The 18,149-nt window shown below is 42.0% G+C and overlaps 1 protein-coding gene across 12 annotated transcripts in view; it reads right to left on the bottom strand.

Annotated features, from left to right (window-relative positions):
- DISP1 (dispatched RND transporter family member 1) overlaps positions 1-14,478 on the bottom strand; it is a gene marked incomplete at its 3' end in the record, with an annotated part of 90,164 nt that extends 75,686 nt beyond the window's left edge. For 4 of the 12 annotated variants that reach the window (XR_013921943.1, XR_013921944.1, XR_013921945.1 and 1 more), the window contains exons 1-4: positions 11,317-12,234; positions 10,332-10,565; positions 10,051-10,174; positions 9,183-9,338 (exon numbers count right to left, since the gene is read on the bottom strand). Of the gene's footprint in view, positions 1-3,456; positions 3,517-4,511; positions 4,535-9,182; positions 9,339-10,050; positions 10,175-10,324; positions 10,566-11,316; positions 12,235-13,318; positions 14,106-14,308 lie in introns of those variants that run through there. The other 8 variants (XM_080341347.1, XM_080341348.1, XM_080341349.1 and 5 more) reach the window with 8 other exon arrangements.
- Positions 14,479-18,149: the final 3,671 nt, after the last annotated feature.

Raw genomic sequence — 18,149 nt, 5'->3', positions numbered from 1 at the left:
TGGAAAATGAAGATTTTTAAGATGTTTAATGGTGGTGACTGCTAAGTGGTATTTATCTTGCATGAATCACTTGAGCTATTTTGCACTACATCTATAAAAGCAATGAAAGAGCCCTTCTATTAACCAGGTACAGTTTATGACATGTCTACCTCTGTACCTGTCAGTTCACAAAGACACCTCCCTGGCTATCGCTATGGATACCAAACCCATAGAACACCTTGTTATTTTACCTCCATTTGGAAACTCATCTCAGATGTACTGCACTGAAATTAGCACACTGAGTATTTTATTTATACATTTTAAAAATACACAAGACATTCCTTTGTAGAGACATTTCAGGTTTGTGGAACACACAAGGTATAAGACTATCACACTTCTATCAAAATACCTCTAATAAGCTTTATGTGTGACAACGTCTTAAAATAAGGTTGATAGCAGAGCAGGTATGGGAAGCAATTGGTGCACAGCACTGTGCCACACAGATAGAAGATCTTCAGACAGAATATCAGGCTCAGGTTTCTCCCCTGCTCAAGAAACCTGCCTTTGATTATGAAGTGGAAGGGAACAGAGCCAATGTGGCTGTGGAGTTCCAGAATTTTCAGCTTGGCATGTACACAAGACTCAGTTTTACCAAGAAAACTGCTGCTAATTGTTTCTTTTGCCCCATCAAAAGTGGTCATCTATCTATTACAGAGCTGCTGCTTTAGTAAGTTTTTTTCCTTCCTTACTCATCTTTCACTTTCCATATGAGGATATCCACCTTTTCACTCTCTTCCACTACCTACTTCTTGACTTTTGGCTTCTCTTTTGGCTTATTTGATTAAAAGAAACTACTAGCAATGCATCTTGCAGCAGTTGTTTGCCTTGTCCAGCGTGGAATAAGATACAAGCAGTATTTAATTTTATCTTCACTATAAGGAAGATAGGGTTAATTTTCTTCAGCTTTCAAACATGCTTGTCCATGCCCCTCTCAGGGTGACCTGGGAAAGGAACAAGTCAATGTCTGACTTCTGTTTTAACTGTGTGCTCTTTCTAGGCTGCTGTGCTGTGCAGGCAGTTTGCATGGGCTTGAAAGTCAGCAGTCCATATTTCTGAATCAGGATTTGAGGGGTTACATAAACCTTAAAACTCCTGCATGCATAGAGGAAATGCTCAGGAGAGCCTACTTACATAGATCACAAACATAAACATGTTTAATTTCCCTGTTAAGCCAGCTCTTAGTGCCTTTTCCCAAATCACGGGAAGTCTAGGGCCTTTCCTTGCTTCATGAAGATGCAGGAAATACAGCATGCTTTCCAGTGGCAGTGTGGCATTCCTCAGTTCCTGGATACTGTGATAATGCATGTACATTGTCTATGTACTTGAATGCTGATTGACAGAACTCCAAAGAACTGCAGGGCACACAAAACCAGCAGGCTTATTTTACTGCAAAGGAAAAAAAGCAACCTGAACAACCAACAAACCAGCGCAAAGTGAATATATACACGTGAACATCTCTGCATTGAATCATTCCAAAATGAACTTAATCCAGTTTCAAAGTAGACAGCAGAATTTATATCTGCTGGCCAGTTAACTCCCAACAAGAACAGCATCATTTGGATGCAGAACATTCATTTGAAAATAGCCAGCATGAACCTTCTCTACCTCATCCCCCTGCAAACAAACATTAAGAACCTGACATATCCATGGCAACTTGTGCTGTGGAAACTAGAATTCAACATAACCTTTTAAAAAATGATGTCAGGTCTTTCACAAAGAATCCACTGAAGGAACTATAAACCCTGTATGGTGACACTGTAATAATAAATTTAAATGTAAACGTCAGTGGAAGCCTAGCTTAAAACCTGCACCTGCAGAAAGAAGCCCACAGGGATTTCAGACTGATGCCACCAATTTTAAAAAGGATATTTCATTGCCCTGAAGACCCCCCACACCCTCTCTCTCTCCAACATTGCTGGTTTGTCAAACTAGAATGAAGTCATACTAGCATGGCCCATAGGCTTTTAAGGAATTTAAATTAAAAAAAGAAATCCATAGGATAGTTGTGTTGCTATAACAATGCCAAAAGTCAAATCAGTTTATACTGATGCAGCCTCCACACTTAGAAAAGCTAGGTAGTAGACAGAACTGGGATTCCAATAAAATTTAAATTCTGCAAGTTTTCTTAACCCTCATAAATCATGAATGGAGCCAAACAACTACACTATACATTTGAAGTCTGAGAAAGGAGTTATCTTCAACAGAAGCGGGGAAGAAAAAAACAAAGGAAGAAAACAAGAGGATGCATTTTCCATATACGACTACTGAAAATACCACAGTAAAATCTACTGTGATAGGTATTTTTAACCTGCCAGAAGTTTAAATGGTTTTCTTGAAGATACTACAACAGAAGAAGCCAAAAGCAACGCAAGAATCCACAAATGAAATCCTTGGGTCTACATACTAACTTTAAATGCAGAAAGAGATACTTGTCCAAGTGTGTAAATCTCTGTAGCTACAGACAAAAATTAATCCTGTTCTGTGCATAGAAAATAGGGCCAGGAATTAAACATGCCCTTCAGCAAATCATAATTCAACATCATAGCTAAGATTAAGATGCTGACAGTTCTGTCTCCCAGGCCCAAGTTCCTGCTACCAGAGTATACTGCCTCTTATTCATGCATTTTAATTGCCAGTTTTAGGAAAAGGGGCATGCAAGATAAAGGCTGGTATACGCTAATGAGGGAATGTTATTTTATATCTTAATTGTAACTCAGACTAATGAGCAAAGCAGTCTGAAATCTCAGAATCTGATATTAAACTTACCATGGGGTTTGAAGAGTCTCATTTCTTCCTTATCCCCAAAGGAATTTTATACAAAGCTGGGGAAGAAAGATGATTCTGGAAGTTTGCAGCCACCCACATACACTTAGCGTATCAATTGGAAGATATTTACAGACACAAAATGGAAATGAGCCAGATGATTTGTAAAAGTATTTCCCCCCTCTCCACCAATGCAATATTACTTTTCTTTGAAGAGCAGGGAGTAGAAATGAGGGAATACAGATGTGTGATTTTGATAGCAACACCCATTAGCACAAAATGAGAAAATTATTAACATGGGCCCAATGCTATTAACCACTTAGATACCTTTTAAATCGGTATGTCCCTGCTTTCTAGAAGTCCTTCTAGGATTTTCTAATACTACAAAATAATAGTTGTAATACAGCTCAATAAAGCAACTAACATATATTCTCTGGGCTGCAGGAGAAAAGCATGGTCTAGACATAGCTAATCTTTGCCTTGCAAGGCACTCTAAAAATGGAAATACCACAGTCTTCCCAAGCAATCTGTTTCAGTGGTTCACAATTTTTTTTCCCCATGTTCCCCATCTTTGTTGGAGTTAAGCACATTAACAGTGGTTCTCTCATCCGAGTGGCTAGAGTGAAAAATGCTCTCCTCTTGTTTATATCTCACCTGAAACCAACGCTTCCTTCTCTCTGTAATCTTCTTTAAGTAAAACAGTTCTAAATCTTTCTGTGGATAAAATAATTACATTTTCAATACTTTGTTCTCTTTACTTTCCTCTATACTCTCTCAAAGTACTCTAGTTTCTCTGACGGGAAATACCTAATCCTAGAACGAAGGACTGTGACATGATTCAGATGAAGTTATCCTCCTTATGCAACACAGTACATCTGACTTGTTTGCAACATCAGTGTAGAATCACATCCAGTTTAACTGCAACATCCCCATATCCTTTGCACAAAACTCATTCTAATTCCCTATTGTCTCCTTGCAAAGAGACGATCAGTAAATGAAGGATCTTAAGTCTTGTCCTTATCTAAAAGGCATATTCTTCCCCAGACTGCTTCTCCACTTGCTTCAAATAATTCTGAACTCTGACCACCTTTTCAAACACACTTGCTGCAATTCCTGGCTTGGTACCATCTGCTGCTAATATTGCATAGCCTTAATGTTTCACTTAAGTTGAAATTAGTGACAGAACCCTGCAGACACCATTCAGTCTAGATATCTTCTGGTCTGACAGTGATCTATGAAACTATTTAAGGTTTTTCATGAACTTTACGGTATTAAGAGAAACATTTCCTCGCTTTTCATATGGACAAAATAACCAGAATAGCTGATTAAACTAAGAACATATTTGTTCCCCCCAAGCAAGACTGGATACAGTTTCATGAAAGGAGATATGACTGTGAATTTTGAGCAAATCCATTTATGTTTATTTAACACCTTTGTACTATTTCCTTGAAGAGCTTACAAAACAGTTTACACTTGTTGTAATGTTTTTGCAAGTGGTCTCCAGTTCTCTAGTGGTTCTTTTCTACCTGCCCCTTTCAGATACAAGTACTGGCTGGGCTTCTCCCTCTCTTTAAAGAGCTTTATCTGTCAACATGCAAACTGATAACGGTTCTGAGACCAGAAACCAGGTGAAGCAAAATAACCTTGTTTGAAGTTCACCTGATTTTCAAATTAGCAATTTTATATGTGTTCTTCATTATTTTCCTTACCAAAGAAAGTTTCTATTCCTCTTTTTCTGGGGTCAGGTATATATGCAGCTTATCCTGCAATAAAGATAAATCTGAAGCAACAAGTGCATTAATAAATAGAGCTTTCTCAGCATCATGTTACATTTCTTTACTCAGTAGCAGGCCAACCCCTTATTCTTCTTATCACCATATAAACTGTTCTAGAAGTACACTATCTTAATTGTAGTATGCATAAGAGGATGCCCTTAGTATTAAGCATGCCTGAACAGATACAGAAGAGCCCCGTAAAAACACCTCTATAGAGACACAAACACACTAATGTAAACAGCTTGTTGTACAGTATTATGCCTTTATGTCATGCATTTCTATTATTTAACTATATTTACCTTTTAATCTTTTTTCTAAAACTGTTTAACATAGCTTTGTCTCAGCATCAGAACTCACAGCTAATGTGCTCTTAATCAAATTTACAGGACTTTCATTAAAGTATGAAACCAAAAATTTTAAATATTTTCCTGAAAACAGGTTAATCCATATCTTTTCCAAAGTGGTTGTGAGCAATTGATTTCTTGGAATATTTTCGGCACTCTTTTATTAGTTATCTCATCCTAATTTAATGAACACCCAGCAGCACCTCACATTCAAGTTATCAATAGTCCAATTTGGTTAACTGGGAAAATGAAGGCTTACATTACAGACAGAAGCAATCTAACTGATCACGAAATACCTCATTAGTGCTAAATGAAGTCTCACATCTGACCACGTGTGGAGCTCATTCAAATTGACAACCAGAAAGCTAACCTCAGCCCATACTTTTCTGCTAGCTTGGAAAATGGAATAGTCTTACGCAATGAAGCCATAGGCAGAAAGCAATACCTCATTACTGGGCTAGCATGCTGTAGCGGGAAGTTCCGATTCGTATTTCCCAACAACCGCTGTCACCCCAACCTACAACACTACCCACAGTAAGACCACAGCTGCTGAACACAGCAGCCACATCCATGACTGAAACGATATTGTTAATTATAGACAGACTCTCAGGAAGCTAGCCTATACAAGTCTAAATTCACTGAAAGAAGGTAATGATGAGAAAGAAAAATTTAAGCAGCACAAAAAAATTGCTGCATCAGTTCCCACCAGCCCCACCTGCATGCAATAACCACATGTGCTTGGTTTTGCCCATGTTTTATTACACTAAATAGTAAATTATGGAAGACTACCCAGAAGCAGCTCACACATAATAGATAACTACATCTCACTAAGAACTACCAAAATATTTACGTTGTTCAATATTTTGCTAACTCTATTTCTGTTTTCTACTCAGCCTCAGTCATTCTGCTTAGAGCGGTAATACAATGAAGAAAATTAATAACAAAAATACAACAGCAAGTTTCTAGTAAAGGCAAACAGGATACCATAGAACATCCAATTAACAACGTGGACAAAAGAGCTGGTGTTAAGACTTGAAGAACAAAGTAGTATAATCATTTTGGGATACCATTCAGATCCACTATTACCTCTTTACTACATTTTACCTTGGAACCTCTGACACAAAAAGCAGTGACCACCAGACCCTCCTCCGAAACAGAGAGGGCAACACTGAAAGGCAGGGTAGGCAAGAGGGAGCTCTGGACCTCAAAAGTAGGAAGAAGCTTCAATGTCTCATAAACCAATTATTTCAGCCTCAGTTTGTGCGTTTTACCAATTCAGCAGTGTAAGTTCTAAATGCAGCAAGGAACTCTGAACAGTGTATTCAAATCCCCTTGGGGCTTACAGGAAAACGCGCCAATTTAAGAAAAACAAAAAAGTGTTTGGCACAAACAAACAGATGGTAGTTTCTCCTGCCTAGATAGTAAAAGAAGATTAGAAATTCATACATTTCTGAAAGCAAATAACCTCTTTATTGTAGATGTTATTGGGAAAGCCATGAAAAAGTTAAAGAGCTTCTCAAAGTAACAGATTTTTTAAATCTAAGAAGGGAGGGATAAGCTCTCTCTCCCCCTGCCCCAGTCCATCTATCATCACACATCAGTGATCAAAATCTATTTTAAAAAAAATTAAAAACCTCTCAATTTCCTCAGAAAGCAGTTTGGTTTGTAGATCTCAACCATATCCAAGGCATTAACAAACAGCCATGTGACTCTCTTGTGGAAAGGCCATGGAAAAAGAAGTTATAATCTGTCTGGAGTTCATGTTGGCCAGGCAAATCAATATACTTAGTCATAACTCAACAGCAATACTTACAAAGCAAGTAATTGTTTTCCCACTAATGCCATCTCTACCATTTTTTAACAGAGAACAAATTGTCAAAGTAGTGAGTTCACAGCGGATCTTAAACTGGCTTTGCTTGACAGCAGATTAAGCAGAGACAACTGTTATATCAATAAACTGTTTAAGTTTTTACACATTAAAAAGCCAGTTACAGTTCACAGACAAGCATACCACCACTTTCTTCAGCTGTCTTAATGTATAAACATTATTACACAATGACACATTTACAAATATACTCCAAAACCCTTGACACAAGTATTGGTTTTTCATTTTCTAAATTTCACCAGCAAAGAAAATCCATGATGACTAATTCAGGCCCACAAAATTTCTAGGACTATTCAGGGTCTTAGACTTGACTGTCACAGAAGGGAGTTCTAAACCATATTCATGATCTTACTTTTAGTTTTAATAACAACTTTGGTCTTAATTCCATTATGCTTTTATAAAGCTATCAGCATGACATACATTTCACATCATTTAACTTCAAAGGGTTAAGATTAAGTTACTGAATTCTTGCAATACCTGCTGTAGTTTTTTACGGTATTAAAGAAGCTATCAACAGTAAGTGAGAACATATGTTTAAGACTAGGGTAAAGTTTATTCCAATAGGCAAAAATTCCCTTCGGCTTTATATAATTATTTTGGACAGCATATGTATTAAAGAAAATATTTTAACTTGCATATTCAAACTACGTGGCACAGTACTTGATAATTTTCTAAGCCCAAAGCATTGTAACTGCAGCAATCTTTAATTAATTACTTAGTTCTCAAAATCCCCCTCTTCCTTCCTCCCACACAGAGTTATCTCCACATCACCCAGTTTTTAGGCAACTTTGAGAACTGCTGCCCAACAACGGTGTTTCAATATTAAAATTTTTTGCCTTTAGAAATGGATCCTATCTGCTGTATTGCTGAGCATAGCACCTGCTTTCAGCAAACAGAATGGGGAGAAAATTCCAAAGTCTTTTAAGTTCATATCAAGTCAAGAAGCATCTCAAGTTGTCTGCAGTTGTCAAGTTGTCTCAAGTTGTCTACCTATGTCTGACAGGTATCAAGCACTCACTGTGTCTTGCAATTAATAGGAAAGTGCAAAACTGAGAAGACCACAGATGAAGACTCGTACACACACAGAACCCACCACACACAAAACCAATGCCACAAGCAAACAACAACAACAAAAAAAGACAACACACACCACCTCAAAAACCCCAGCTTTAATTCCAGCTCTACCCCGAAGCACAAGTGTAATCTGAGCTGTATCATTCCACCCACATTCCAGGTAGAATGGATTTTGTGTTTACAAAATGTGTCTTCTCAAATCTCTCTACTGATGCTCCATCCTGTGTATAAATATTTAATCACAGACAAGCACTTCAAAAAGGGCAGTTTGAACATCTATCAGTGGCAAGTGCCTCTTCCCTAAGCTAAGACAGAGAAAAAATCTTATTTTACGCATATAATTAAATATGACATTGGTAAAGAAGTCGTAGAGAGATGCGCATTGAAAGAACCGATTTCTTAAGTTAGTCATTTTATGTCTAAAATATTTTTAAAGAATACTCATTACTCAGACAGGCATAACTTGCAGGAAGATGATGCTGCTGTACTTAAACATTCAAATTTGAAAGAGTGCTCATCAATACTCCCTCGAAACACTCAGGAAAACAGCAAAGGCAATACTTTTGAAAAAACAAGACACAAGTGCAATATTAGCTGTGGTAATAAAGCTTATTGCCTTTGAGACTGACCAAGCATATCTTATCACATGCGCGATGGGAATGGCATAGAGAAATACCAGGAAGTCTAAACCAAGGCTGTTTACAGCCCTTGACCAACCTTGGTTACATAAAGACAGAAGATAAAGAATTAAAGCTTAGGGAGGGGGGAAGGGCAGAGGTTCTTAACAATCCAGGAGTAATGATAGTTTAATTTCTAAATGCTATTGCTCTGCACAGGGAAGCACTATTGCCAAGCATGCACACTTCACCCAGGAATGTGAGTGTTTTCGGATGAGGAAAGAAACATTTCCTCCTATTAAAGCCAGAGCTATCTCCTTCCCATTTTATCTGCATGTCAAATTCATTCACAAGGAGAGACTATACATGTCTTTAGACAGTATCCATCTGCTAACAGTTATGGCTTAGTCATTTTTATTAATTTATGCTACACAGCACAAGAGTTTTGTTGTACTATAGATGATACAAGAATGGTTTTACTATGCTGCGTTTGCCTGTTTCTACAACACTTGTACATGAAGATACACAGCAAGACCTTCCTTCAGAGACCTGAATGCAGAAAGTTAACATTATCTTCAGTCATAGGGTGACTATAACAGCAAACCAAAAAGAAAGTTATAACTTCTACCATAAAGATGGAGGGGAGGAATAAGAAAAGGGAGGGCAGAAAGCATGTTTCACTCACAGTTTTCCCAGAGAAGAGAAGGCTGAGGGGGGATCTCATCAATGTTTATAAATATCTCAAGGAAGGTGTCAAGAGGACGGGATCAGACTCCTTTCAGTGGTGCCCAACGATAGGATGAGGGGTAACAGGCACAGGCTGAAGCACAGGAGGTTCCATCTGAATATGAGGAGAAAGTTACTTCCTTTGAAGGTGCCAGAGCCTTGGAACAGGCTGCCCAGAGAGGTTGTGGAGTCTCCTTCTCTGGAGACATTCAAGACGGACACATTCCTGTGTGATCTGCTCTGGGTGAACCTGCTTTAGCAGGTGGGTTGGACTAGATGATCTCCAGAGATTCCTTTCAACCCCAACTAGTCTGTGAGTCTGTAAGCTGAGCACACTGTGGCCACTACTCCGGGCTGTGCACCACCGAGGATACACAGTGTGGCACTCTGCCACATCCCTCTTGCGGGTATCTGTACAGCTCCTCTCATTTTGAGCCACATGCCTTCAGCTGTCCCCATACCACAAGTCCCTCACTGCAGCACTCAGGTTTCCACTCGCAAGGGCAGGCTCCATGTGCCCTTATTCTCATCCCTACCAACACAGTCAGAGACCATGACCTCACAGTCACTAATTTTTTTTCTTGTGCCTGTCACACCTTTCAGAAGTATTTCTGCTTGATTTCAAGTGGCATTTTCCTGCCTCTATACTAACCAGTTCCTTCCTCTGTCTCTCCTTAATGCTGCCTTCCCTCCCCAGAAAACTTCATTCTTGTAAGTTCTATGCTGGCCTACATCACTATGACCAACCTTTAGTCTTCCATGACCCCTGGTTTCAACCCACTCCACTTCCCAACACCATTTTCCTTGATTTTCTTTGCTGCACTCACCTGGCCTGATTGCTTCCACTTTTAGACCTTTTCCTTCCCGGTTCACCGTCTGATATCAGTTCTCCTTCCCCACAACTCTCCCAGTCAGATTTATTTCTGTTAATATTGCATGATGGAGAATCTCCTGTGGAGCAATTTAAACTGCTATTAACAAGCAGGGAGTAAAGGTCAGCTTAAAAACAAAACAAAAAAAAACCCAAACCAAAACAACCCCCCCCCCTCCACACACACACACCAAAAAAAACCCCATAAAAAAAGACTACAACAACCACACCTTTCACCTTTATAAATTTGCTTCACGCACAGCTCAGGCCTTCTCAACTAAAGAATCTTCTCTGTTATTCTTGCTTTCACCAACTCAGCTGGACTGTGCTCCTTGACACCCAGAATGTTTCTCAAAAGCTCTTGACTTGTTGGATTTGGTGTTCCAAAAATAATGTGAGAGATAAAACTCTCACTTTGACTACTGCAAGCCTCAAAAATCAGAATTCAGATGGAAATTTCATGTGGCTGTTCTATTAGTGTCAAGACACATGCAACAACAGCATTAGTGTATCATACCTCAAGAAGAGATCCCCTTAAAAGGGTGACTGTAACAGGGGTCTCATTTCTACTAAATGCCAACAAGTATTTTGTTTACCACAAAACATTGATCTGTTAGTAAATATTTGTATTAAAAAACTTCAGTGCCAAACAAGTAGTAGTTACAAATTTTTACTATTTTAGCATTACGGTCTCATTGCGCATATGATTTAGAGGCTAAAATCCACTCTCTTACACCCAAGTGAAAGCAACCTGCTTTCTTAAGCCAGAAAATAAACTTTTTTTAAAATATAAGAACATTTTCACACCTTCTCATGGCATTTAATTTTTGCTGCACTTCATACCAAAGCCCAGATGACTTTGTAAAAATTGCTCACAGGAAGTCACACTAAACTCAGAAATACCATATGGTCACTGAACAAGAAAATAGCCATGATTATCAATCCAAATTAATGCCATTGATCACCTTAAAGAGAGACAGTTGTAAGCTTCCTAATTATCTGAGGTGCTTATTACGTATTTCAAAGTTTAAAAGTAATTCTATACTTCTATCAAAGCTAATAAATCAATCATCTCTGTTAAAGGCTTAGAGAGAAAGTACAGCTTGCTGCTCAAATCTATGGTCAACATATGAGAAACATTACTATGAAAGCCATTTGAAAAGCTTCCTCATGGGAAAGGGTAACATTATGAGAGCTAAGTGTTTTCACATGTTCTTTTTACCTTTGTTCTTTTATAGTCTTATTTTTCACCTCTTCTACAGCAAGATTTTTTTGGAGGCTACTAATCTGAATTCCATCTCTTTCTTCTTAAGGCCTCTTGGGACCACTCTCCCCCATCAGTGTCTTTTGTTCCTGCTGCAGTAATTCTCTGATCAGCCCAAAATACCTTCACATTGCATTCTCCTACAGTTGGGAATCTGCAATGGTAGCAGATTTGGAAAGGAGCAGGGGAAAAAAAAGAATCACTTGAAGGGAAAAACCCCACTTTCTCAGCAATGTTGTAAGCCTGCCTGCTTAAAAAAAAAGAGAAAGAACAAGTTTCATCCTGCAGTCGTGCCTCATGCATCTCTGAGCAAGAGAAGGCAATCAAACCCAGGCAAAGGTGTTGATCTGTATGCAGGGAAGCCCAGCCACCAACACCACTCTCTCCCATGTTCCATGAAGTCAAACAGTCACCGCTGCAGCTTTATTTATTCCCTTATGCAAGTCACAAACAACCCTGACTTTGTTCAAAAGCGGGTTAAAAAAAAAAATGGAAAAATCAAACCCTTGCATTTTGTTCCCTACATCCCCAAAAGGGGGAAGAAAACAAACAAATAAAAAACAATCCACAACCACCAAACCCTCCTGAGTTATGCTACAAAGTCTCAAAACCTAATATAGTCTCCCATGTTTTGCACCACTATAGTATCAGGTCCCAATTTCAACATCCATCTGCTTTTAGGTGATGTACGTATTTAAGCTTCTAATCTCAAAGTAACTGCGTCCTCAAACAAGGCTATTATATTACTACAGGATATTACTCACTTTGCTGTAAAGGAGGAAATAAATCTTTCTGCAGAATTTGATTTTCCTTTCTATTTAATGACTTTTAAAATATTTTACACTACAATCATGGTGTAGTTCAACCATTCTATTTCTAAACAGAATACTAGTGCCAAAGGCTATTGTGTTTTGTTACTTTAAGCATAACATTTAGAGATAATTACTTATGCAAAAAAGCCTCTGGATGTTAGTTTGCCTCTGTAATTTGTATCTCAGTTCACTTGTACAGTCGGCAATCAGCACAATGGCATCCCACTAACTAGTTGTAGTCTCTGGGAGCTACTGAAAACTACAGCAGCACAGTAATTCATTTTACATACAGAGTAAAATCTAAGTATATGTAAAATAAATATAAGGTGTGAATGTTATAAACACTATAACATACTGTGAATGTTTATATGCGTTCTTTGTGAGAATAAACAACTTAGCAATGACAAACTTAAGAATCTGCCACAAAAGCCTATAAATGCTGATGCTTTAAGTATTTATATTTTCCTAATGCACACTTCCCCATTCCAAAGATGGATATTCCCTCCCTCGTTGGCTGTTTCACTCTAGATCTCTTCCACCTCCAACACTGCAGACTCTTACCCTTTTGTCCATTTAAGAAATCCATCTTCTTCCCAGTCCCTGTCTGTTCCAACTGCTTTCATGCATCTTTATTCCCCTGCAATTCCACCAGTCTAAACTTTTGAGGCTGAGCACATTTATAAGCCCACTGACAATTTGGACTCCTTACTCTAAGTGTTTGTTACTATTTTACAGGCTTGTCTAAGCCACACATTCTGTAACAAGCTACTTGCAATTCTGATCAAACAGTTTTTGTTCATTTAAAATACACATGCTACAGACACGCTTTGAGTAACCACAGCTCTTCATCCCTCTCCTGAACCAGGCTGGTTCTCATTTGCTGACATATAACCTGAACCATCAACTATCCTGCAAAATCATATTTTTTCAATCTTATCCAGAGGCTGAGAAAACAGACAAGGTGTCCTATTGCCTTCCTCACAGAAGTGTTTTTAATTTAACTTTTAATATCCTCTCCTCCTCTACCAAAAGATGAGGTGAGCTGTCCTCCAGGCGGGAGGTAACCCATTCGGTAGGCGGGATACAACAATAGCTAGTTGCAAAATCAGCAGATGCCATCACTGACAACATGATCACTAGCTACTCACACTGGATCCAGAAGGTGAAGAAGCTTGTGCACTACTCATTCAATGCACACCTCTGGATGGACCTCCACCTTAATGGTCTCTCCAATGCACCTCCAGCGTTGGCCACCATCACTGGGAGCAATGCTTTAGCAGCTCAGCAGAACACCAGCTGTGCAGACAGAAGTCAGGAGCTACCACACCTCAGTTTCCCAAGACAAAGGGTGTCATATGAGACCCCTGCCTGGACAGCCTTGGTTCTCACAGCCTGTGCTCCTAACAAACTAGGCGGCTGCAAGCGGTTTATGTCTGAACAAAGACGAAAAGCATATGAAAGGCTGATCGTATTTCAGTCCATAATGAATGAACAAAGTTAGGTGCCTGAACACCTTTAAAAAAAAAAAAATAAATAAAAGAAACAACAAAAAAGTCCTGGGTCCCACTAAAATGAATACAAAAACTCATAAGCAAACTTAAAAAATTAATTCATTTTTACATAACGTTTTAAAACAAGGCTCAGAAGACACGCAAGGGCACGGCTGGCTGCCCAGGGGCTGAGGGGTGCAGACCCCCACCCAACGGGAGCTCTCCCGCCCTCGCTGAGGAGACGTCGGCACCCGGGGGTGCGGGTACCCGGGGGTGCGGGTACCCGGGGGTGCGGGTACCCGGGGGTGCGGGTACCCGGGGCACTCCCGCCCGCCCAGGGAGTCGCTCCCCCCGCTACAGCCGCCACTGGAGCACGGAGCCACCGCCGCCTCCCGCACGGAGCCGGGGCCCTGAGGGGCTGGGGGCGGGAGGGGCAGTCGTCCCGGCGGACGAAGAGCGGGAGGGCTGCCCGCCCGCCGCCCCGCGGGGCCCCGCCGCCGTCCGCGCCGCACTGCCGGCTGCCCGCCGGAGCGGCTGCGGCTGACGCGGCCGGTACCGCCCTCCCCCCGCGGGGGCCGCACACCTCAGCGGCGGCGGCGCGGAGAGACCGCCCCGCAGGGCCCGCCCGCCCCGGCGGGCTCCTCTCACCTCACGACCGAGGGAGGACGGGCGGGGAAAGCCGCTGGCCCGCCCGGCGGTGCGTACCTGGCGGCTGCCGGCGGCGGGCCCCCGGAGGCGGGTGCCCGTTGTTGCGGCCCGGGTGGCGGCAGGAAGCGAGCGGCCCCCGCGGCGACGGCGTCTCCACCGTGGCGCAGTTACCATGGGACGGACGCCCTCTCCCTCCGGAAGTCACCGCCGGGAGGGCGGGGAAGCGGGCGGGGAGAGGCGCCATCTTGAGCGCGGCGCCTGGCTCGCCGCCATCTTGAGTGTGGCGCGGCCGCAGAGCCCGCCCGGGGGCCTGTCCCAGCGCCGTCCTCCCCCTGGGCTGGCAGGGGTTATGTCGGGGAGGTGCCACGAATGGAGGCTTTTCAAAACTCTCCTGAGAACGACAGCCTAATGCAGAAAGCTTTTAAAAGAGACCTCAGCAGAGGAAAAGCTGCAGTTGAAACAATTCTCTTCTAGTGTGAGAAAATTACAATAAAAACAAACACACACACACAAGCATAGTGCTACCAGCAGGAAGTCTGTGTTGTTTTGGTTTGGTTTTTTTCTGGAGGAATTAAATAAAGAAACTAAACCTGGCTCTCTCAGCAGCCACCCTGTAACCCGTGGTGGTCGCAGAGGGTCCCTCAGCCCAGGCTGGGACAGGGAACATGGCGGAAGGGGCAGGAGCAGCAGGGGGACAGAGGTGCCGTTTGGGGCCACGATAGCTCCTAACCTCATGGAATCATAGAATCATTTTGGTTGGGGGAGACCCTTAAGATCATTGAGTCCAACCATAACCTAAATCCAGCACCAAACCAAGTCCCTAAGAACCTCATCTACATGTCCTTCAAACACCTCCAGGGATGGTGACTCTACCGCTTCCCTGGGCAGCCTGTTCCAATGCCCGACAACCCTTTCTGTGAGGAAATCACAGAATCACAGAATCGACTGGGTTGGAAAAGACCTCAGAGATCATCAAGTCCAACCCTTGGTCCAACTCTAGTCTGTTTACTAGATCATGGCACTAAGTGCCATGTTCAACCTCACTTTAAAAACCTCCAGGGACGACAAGTCCACCACCTCCCTGGGCAGCCGTTCCAATGCCTGACCACTCTCTCTGTAAAGAATTTCTTCCTAATATCCAGTCTAAATTTCCCCTGGCAGAGTTTAAGCCCATGCCCCCTTGTCCTATTGCTGACTGCCTGGGAGAAGAGACCAATCCCCACCTGGCTATAACTTCCCTTCAGGTAGTTCTAGAGGGATGAGGTCACCTCTGAGCCTCCTCTTCTCCAGACTAAACAACCCCAGCTCCCTCAGCCTCTCCCCATAGGTCTTGTGCTCAAGTCCCTTCACCAGTCTTGTTGCTCTTCTCTGGACCCGCTCCAGCACTTCAGTGTCTTTCCTGAACTGAGGGGCCCAAAACTGAACACAATACTCCAGGTGTGGCCTCACCAATGCAGAGTACAGGGGAAGGATCACTTCCCTTGTCCTGCTGACCACGCTATTTTTGATACAGGACAGGATACCATTGGCCTTCTTGGCCACCTGGGCACACTGTTGGCTCATGTTGAGCTTCCTGTCAATTAGTACCCCCAGGTCCCTTTCTGCCTGACTGCTCTCCAGCCACTCTGTGCCCAGCCTGTAGCGCTGCAGGGGGTTGTTGTGACCGAAGTGCAGCACCCGGCACTTGGCCTTATTGAACTTCATCCCATTGGAATCAGCCCACTTTTCCAGTCTATCCAGATCCCTCTGCAGAGCCCTCCTGCCTTCCAGCAGGTTGACACTCCCTTCCAACTTGGTGTCATCAGCAAATTTGCTGATGATGGTCTCAATCCTCAATCCTCAATACCTCCTAATATCCCATTTAGCTCTGGTCAGAGCTGCCACATGGTTGCCCCAAACAAGCTGCTGTGAATCAAGAAAGCACACAAGAGAAAATGTTCACAATTCCCTTAAAAAAGTGTCTAGGAAAAACAACTGATCACAGCTAGCCAAACACACTGGTTCACAGCCCCTGCTCCCCACAAAAAAAATCCACCACCAGCTTTCCAGCCCCAAACACTACGATGCCCGGTGTCACTTGTGCACGGCTCCGGCGGCCAGGCCACCTGGGGCACAGTGTGATCCACAGTAGCCCAGGGACAATTTCATCCCAGGCTGTGACACAGATCCCTTCTCTGGCCCCTACAGTGGGGCCTGCAGCATCCCCATGCACACGAGGGGCAACGCTTGGTCTTTAAAAAAAAACCAAACAACAAAGGTAATATTGTATATAAAATTGCACATAGAAAATGATGTTATCTCGATAGGTAAATCCGGGGCTGTAATCCTAGGAAACGCTTGCTACGGCTGTAATTGTGCTGTCTTGTGCATATGTTTTTATTTTTAATTACATGATTGCATACCATTTTGTCCCAAAGGAACTTTGCCTCGTGTAGTGCACAGAACGGGCTGAAATACAGTTGCATTGTTATTAGGAGACGCAGAAATTCCTAACATTTGCGTGCTTGCTGGATAAAAGCACGTCTTCATAATTTCTAAAGCCAGAATAAAACGTTGGATAATCCGCAGTGAACCTTTGCACATGACAAGCTGTTACACTTTTCATCCCATCACAAGGGTAACTGGCTCTCCAGAAGTCGCTCTGAAGCATGTGAAACACCTCAGGCCAGGCATCCGATGGTTTGGGAGTCAGAGCTTGCAGCTCGAGTCAGAGACACCAACTCCCTCCCTCTTCCTTCTTCCTCTGGAGTTCACTCAACACATTAAAGGCTCATTATAATCTTGACTTCTGTCTCAGACCTCATCCTATACGCCCACAGCACATCTCCTGTATCAGCCCAAGAGTTTGCGGGTAGGAGTAGGACCAGAGCATGAAATGCTGTAGAAGCTGATGTCTTTAACTCTGTCTAGTGCTACGCTCAAGGATCGCAACTGTGGATGGGAGAGTGCATATGAATTTTAGCAGAGATATCTCTTCTGTGGAAGAGGAAAAGCTCCAGCCCCTCTGGCTGCAGAGAGACTTAGTATCATCTTCTGCCACTTAATCTCTAATTGTGCTGATTTCTTCCATCAGCTCAGGCAACTACTGAGTCATGCGATATAGTTTCTGTAATTTCTGTGACACCTTCCCTTCTTTATAAGATACACCTACAAGATGTCATTTGTGCTTCGGTGATGCTCCTCTGAAGTACACCAACATCGAGAAATTTTAGACCCGTGTCTCCACATCACAGCTCCTGTCTTGCAGTGCCATCTACTGTTCATGAGCGGAAGAGATGCTGGAACCAATGGAATTTCTCATCAGACCGATTTGCCATAATTAACACATTTTGGAAACTGATAGACGGCACTGATAAAACATATCTTTGTAACTTAATAAAATATTTCTATATATAAAATCTATACATCTATGTATTCATATTTTTATTTTATGGCGTTAAATTGTGACACAGATCTCTCTTACATTACTTAAAATCAATGGCACTCACAATCCAAACAGACAGATGTATATACATATAAGTTATTTACTTCTGGCTATGTTGTTCTCTGTAACAGATTGCTTCCAAAAATAGTGGAGACACACACACGATAAAAACCACAAACACACAAAACCAACCAAACAAGAAAACCCAACCAAACAAAAAACCAAACACACACACACCCCCCCAAAAAACAAAACACCAAGCACGCAGACTTGAAATAATAATCTATCACCCTGCTTCATTTTCAGCTCTCCGAAAACGGGATAGTCATCCAGATCAGAGCCCAATCAAAATTTTACTTTCAAAGTAAAATTGCAAATCTTGGAGTGACAGATCCTTCAATCCATCTACAAAAAGAA

This window comes from Nesoenas mayeri (genome assembly GCF_963082525.1).
Source record: "Nesoenas mayeri genome assembly, chromosome: 3".
In the NCBI taxonomy this organism is placed as follows: Eukaryota; Metazoa; Chordata; class Aves; order Columbiformes; family Columbidae; genus Nesoenas; species Nesoenas mayeri.
The sequence above is the reverse complement of the archived record's forward strand: the minus strand, read 5'-3'. Positions and strand labels throughout refer to the sequence as shown.